Source organism: Biomphalaria glabrata, chromosome 17 (assembly GCF_947242115.1).
Source record: "Biomphalaria glabrata chromosome 17, xgBioGlab47.1, whole genome shotgun sequence".
Taxonomy (NCBI): domain Eukaryota; kingdom Metazoa; phylum Mollusca; class Gastropoda; family Planorbidae; genus Biomphalaria; species Biomphalaria glabrata.
This window is the reverse complement of record NC_074727.1, coordinates 28,711,638-28,716,637: the sequence shown is the minus strand read 5'-3', so window position 1 is coordinate 28,716,637 and position 5,000 is coordinate 28,711,638. Positions and strand designations below refer to the sequence as shown.

The 5,000-nt window shown below is 39.2% G+C and overlaps 1 non-coding gene across 1 annotated transcript in view; it reads left to right on the top strand.

Moving 5' to 3' along the window:
* Nucleotides 1-4,793: 4,793 nt before the first annotated feature.
* Nucleotides 4,794-5,000, top strand: part of LOC129923830 (small subunit ribosomal RNA) — a 1,848-nt gene continuing 1,641 nt past the window's right edge. The window contains exon 1 of the ribosomal RNA XR_008775775.1: nucleotides 4,794-5,000. This exon is cut by the window's right edge and continues 1,641 nt beyond it. This is a non-coding gene — a ribosomal RNA (small subunit ribosomal RNA).

The window sequence follows — 5,000 nt, the reverse complement described above, 5'->3', positions numbered from 1 at the left end:
ACCCTTAACTCACCCAAACTCTTACCTACCCATCCACCGCACCAGCGAAATATGTCTTTGGAAGAGAGAACCTCCGAGAAAACATGATTTCCAAAAAATGCGCAGTAGTTTTCTTATATATATATATATATATATATATATATATATATATATATATATATATATATATATATATATATATATATATATTTAACAATAACATAAAGACGAAAAATACTACTATGAAGAGCTTTTTGTTTTCATAGTTGTACGTTTGTTTTTTTTTGTTTTCTCTTAATTCAATTCTGATCCAAGCTACACATATTTACACACCACCCGAACGAAATACATTTTTCATTTCATAAGTCTTTGGAGAACTTCCAAGAAAACATGCATCATGACTTGTGTACATTTACCTTTTTTTTTTAAAGAAAAATAAACAATACCTTTCACCCCACCCTCCCCTCCCCCCTCCCCACCCCCCCCCCCCCCCAAGCCTACCCCTATTTCCCCCCCACTACCCTCCCGGGTTTCAGTAATATTAATTTCAAGCCATTGAATATCCTTGCATGTTTAGAAAATAAAAATACAACCATTACAAGACTATTTCATTTAGAAAGATTCATATATAATATATATAAGAATTAACTTCATTTGAAAAATAAAATAAAAACAACGGAAAATATAGAGTATGCTCCAAATAATTGGAGGGCAAGTCTGGTACCTCATAATTTTAAACTACTGTTAAGGGAGGTTATAAATATGTTTTAACTAAATCTATTGGATTGTTTTTTTTTTCTCGTTAGTCTCCCCTTTAAATGTCTGCGCATTTTTTTCACTTCATAAGTCTTCGGAGAACTTCCAAGAAAACATTTGTGTACATTTACATGTCTTTTTAAAGAACAATAAACAATGCGCAAGCAAGCAAGCAAGCAAGCAAGCAAGCATGCAAGCAAGGAAGCACGCACGCACGCACGCGAGCGCGCACACGCACACACTATTTATTTATTTATTTATTTATTTCAACTACGACCTTTTTAACTGCAACAACTTTAATATACGCTAGTGGAGCTGGAATTACCTACCGCGGCTGCTGGCACCTGAGATGAACTCCTATTGAAAAATCAGAGCAGGAAGGAAGGAAGGAAGGAAGGAAGGAAGGAAGGACTAGTCCTCCCATAGTGCTCTTGCAAGAAACTTAGACGTTCGGTGAAGTGCATCATAGCTACCATACAAGTCGAGTAACATCAAAGGAGCATAACATTAGCATAGATTAGAATAGTATATATAACATAGCGCATAATAGCATAAGAGCATAGCATATATTGCATCTATAGTAGGACATTATCATTAGCATTAGGATTGGCTTTGCATAGTTTAGCATAGCATAGCATAGCATAGCATTAGGTTTAGCATTAGGATTACCATTAGCAATAGCATTAGAGTTAGCATTAGCATTAGCTTTAGCATTAGCATTAGCATAAAATAGTACAGTGCAGTGTAGTACAGTATGGAATAAAACATAATAGCATACAAAAGCATAGCAAAGAACAGAATAGCATACAATAGCATAGAGTAGAATAGCATAGCCTTTTTAGCTTTACCTTTACCACACTATAGCATAGCATAGCATAGCATAGCATAGCATAGCAATACCATAGCAATACCATAGCATGAAATAACATGTCAAAATAGTTATATTAAATTTTCAGAATGAGCATCACATAGGCTAGTTTTTTTAATATATAATGTGAAAATGTTCTTAATTCCATTGTACCTAGCAATTTTAAAAACGCTAGTGCAGACACACACAGACATACAAACACTGTCATCTTTAATGCATTAGATTCTATGCTAGTATAGCTATAAATCTGGTACTAGTACTTTAGTACTTTAGTACTAGTACCCCGATGCAAAATATTCTAGGCCCTAGGCCCTAGGCCTGACCTAACCTTAAGTATAGGCCGAAAAAAAAAAAAAAAAAGCATAACCCAAAACCTAAGCAAAATGCAGCTTAAGCTGAAACAACAGAGGGCATATCAACCTAACCCTAACCCTTGGCCGAGCCCCTAGGCTGGCAGCACACCTAGACCGAACCCTAAGTATAGGCCGAAGAAACCCTAATTATAAGCCAAAACCTAAGCAAAATGCAGACAAACCCTAAGCTTAAGCTGAAACAAACAACATCAGCCTAACCCTAATCCTTGGCTGAGCCCTAGGCCGCACACCTAGACCGAACCCTAAGTATAGGCCCAACTATATGCTGAAGAAACCCTAAGCATAATACAGACATACCCTAAGCATAAGCTGAAACAACAGAGGGCATATCAACCTAACCTTGGCCGAGCCCTAGGCTGGCCGTGCCTAGGCCGAACCCTAAGTATAGACTAAGCATAATACAGAAAAAAAAAACCTAAGCATGAGCTGAAAGTAACGGAGAGCCTAACAACCAACGCTAAGGATAAGCCTTACCCCCTAACCCTAACTTTCTCATGCTAACAGTAATGCTAATATGCAAATAAAACATGCAGTATAAATTAAACTTTCAATTTTGCTTAAAAGGCACAGGCTGTTGAACAAACGGTGGGTCACCAGGCTTATAGTACCCACTGCCATTTATGTCCTTGTCCCGATATCATTTGCCTGGGGCAGGAGTCGAACCTGCAACATTTGTTCAGACAGCACTGTCATCAAGCAAAGCAGCAACACATCAAGACAGCACTCTACTCTACTCTACTCTACAGATGGTGTGGTGTGCTGCCTTTTTTTAAATGTACATTTTTCAAGTTACCAAAAGGGGCCCCCAGACCAGTCATCATTTTAGCAGCAGCAGCAACAATTTATTAACTATGCAATACAAAAAGAATTAAAAAGAATTAGAAATTAACTTGAAATGACAAGTTTTATTAATTTCCTATGATTAGATCACTAGATTTTTCACTAGATCTAGACTCTACTTAACTCTACTATAATAGATCTAGATCTAATTCAATTTCTAGACTAGAAATGAAGAAAAATACAGTTATTTGAGTTACTTCATTTGACTAGATTTAACTAACTAGATTTAATTAACTAGATTTAACTAGATCTAGATAATCTAGCTCATGTTGTTGTAGCCTTCAGCCTGGCACTGCACTGCAGAGGATGGATGGATGGATTGATAGATGGATAGAGAGAGATATCTACTATCTAGATCTAATCTAGACATTGAGATAATTAAATCATCTAATCTATCACAGTCTCCAGGGGTGTCCCTGGGTCCACCTGTAACTGTCTATTTATTATAGATCTAGCCCAATATATAGCATATAATTATATTAATACATCTACTACAAGTTACTACTAACTAGATTAATACTAACTCTAGTTTAAGTAACTAGATCTAGATCTAAATCTAGAAGACTAGACAGATTGAACAGAATCACTGAGAATCAGAAACACACTTTGACTTTGATTCAAACATAGGGGCCTAATCTAGACCTTACTAGATCTACTATTTTATTTAATAGAACCAGATCTAGAATAGGCCTACTACAATACTAGATCTAGTCAATCTAGTCTTTATATTATATTAACTAGATCTAGTATTAGTAGTACTAGATCTAGATAGATTTCTATTCAATGGAAGCTGCCATTTGCATATTTCTAAAAACAAAAAAGAACGCCACTGACTAAAGAAAAAGAAACAAATCTAAACAAATCTAGAATACCCTAGAAGCTAGATCTAGTCTAATTAATAAATAAATAAATAAATAGACATAGATCCACCCACCTACCTTCTATTCTATTTTATTCTATTCTACATACCCTCCCTCCAAAAACTAAAATATACGGTACACTAGATTTATTTTTTAAATACTAGATCTAGTGTGGAGACATAGTGCATTGTATGTCTACACATAGTGCATCCACTACAATAGTCGTTAATTACTACTAGATTACTAGAGCTAGACTTATTAAACTTACTGGCTTTCAACAGCGTATATTTTATGCTAATTTATGCTAATTTATGCAGCTCATTCACCCTCACACACACTCACGCACACTCGTACCGTCCACACCCCTTATGCCAAAGATTCAAAACGCAACAACTTTCCAGAAAATCCAACCTATAACATAGACTTCTACGAAAAAATCGCGTAAATAATACACCGTCTGGAATGATACTTGTGGAGCATGCGAAATCATGCTGAGCACCGAACACCGCCAGTCGAGACGAGACAAGCCAACCACTGGCGGCGGCGCGAGGCAAGGCTAGCAGAGAGCTCGGTAATGGCGCGTCGGGTTCTCACGGTGTCTGGCTGGCTAACAGGAGGCAAGGCTAACGCAAGCGCTCTGTACGGCGGTATTCGCTGATCCGCGACTGTGTGTGGCATGCTTACTCTTACGTACGCTGTCTCCCAGTAACTTGGATCGGCACTTGAGATCGTAGCTCGTCGGCTCCCCTTGCTCTTGGGGCCGCGGGCACGTGCGGTGTCCGTAGTTGGTCGCATTAAGCGTGTTGTACGTAGGAAAGAGTTCCGTGCGGCACGGAGAGCTCGATAGTTGGTCTCGTAGAAACCCGGCCCTCGCAACGGGCGTCTGGGTTGGCAAAACGAAATTGGGTCCGTTAAGGACGAACGGAGGGTCGAGTCTCCAGCGCGCGTCTGGCTCCCCTCTGTGTTTAGTCTGGCGAAGAAAAGCGAGGGGACGCAAAAGGGACCTGTTCTTGAAAGGACAGCATTCTCCCGCCCCGAGCAGGCGCTGGCCTACGAAGGCTAGCGCTGTGACCGTCTTAAGCAAGTCGGGCCGCCCGGCCCGGCGACGATGATAGCTATCTGGTTGATCCTGCCAGTAGTCATATGCTTGTCTCAAAGATTAAGCCATGCATGTCTAAGTTCACACTGTCTCACGGTGAAACCGCGAATGGCTCATTAAATCAGTCGATGTTTATTAGATGAAAACTATCCTACTTGGATAACTGTGGCAATTCTAGAGCTAATACATGCTTACCAAGCTCCGACCCTCGTGGAAAGAGCGCT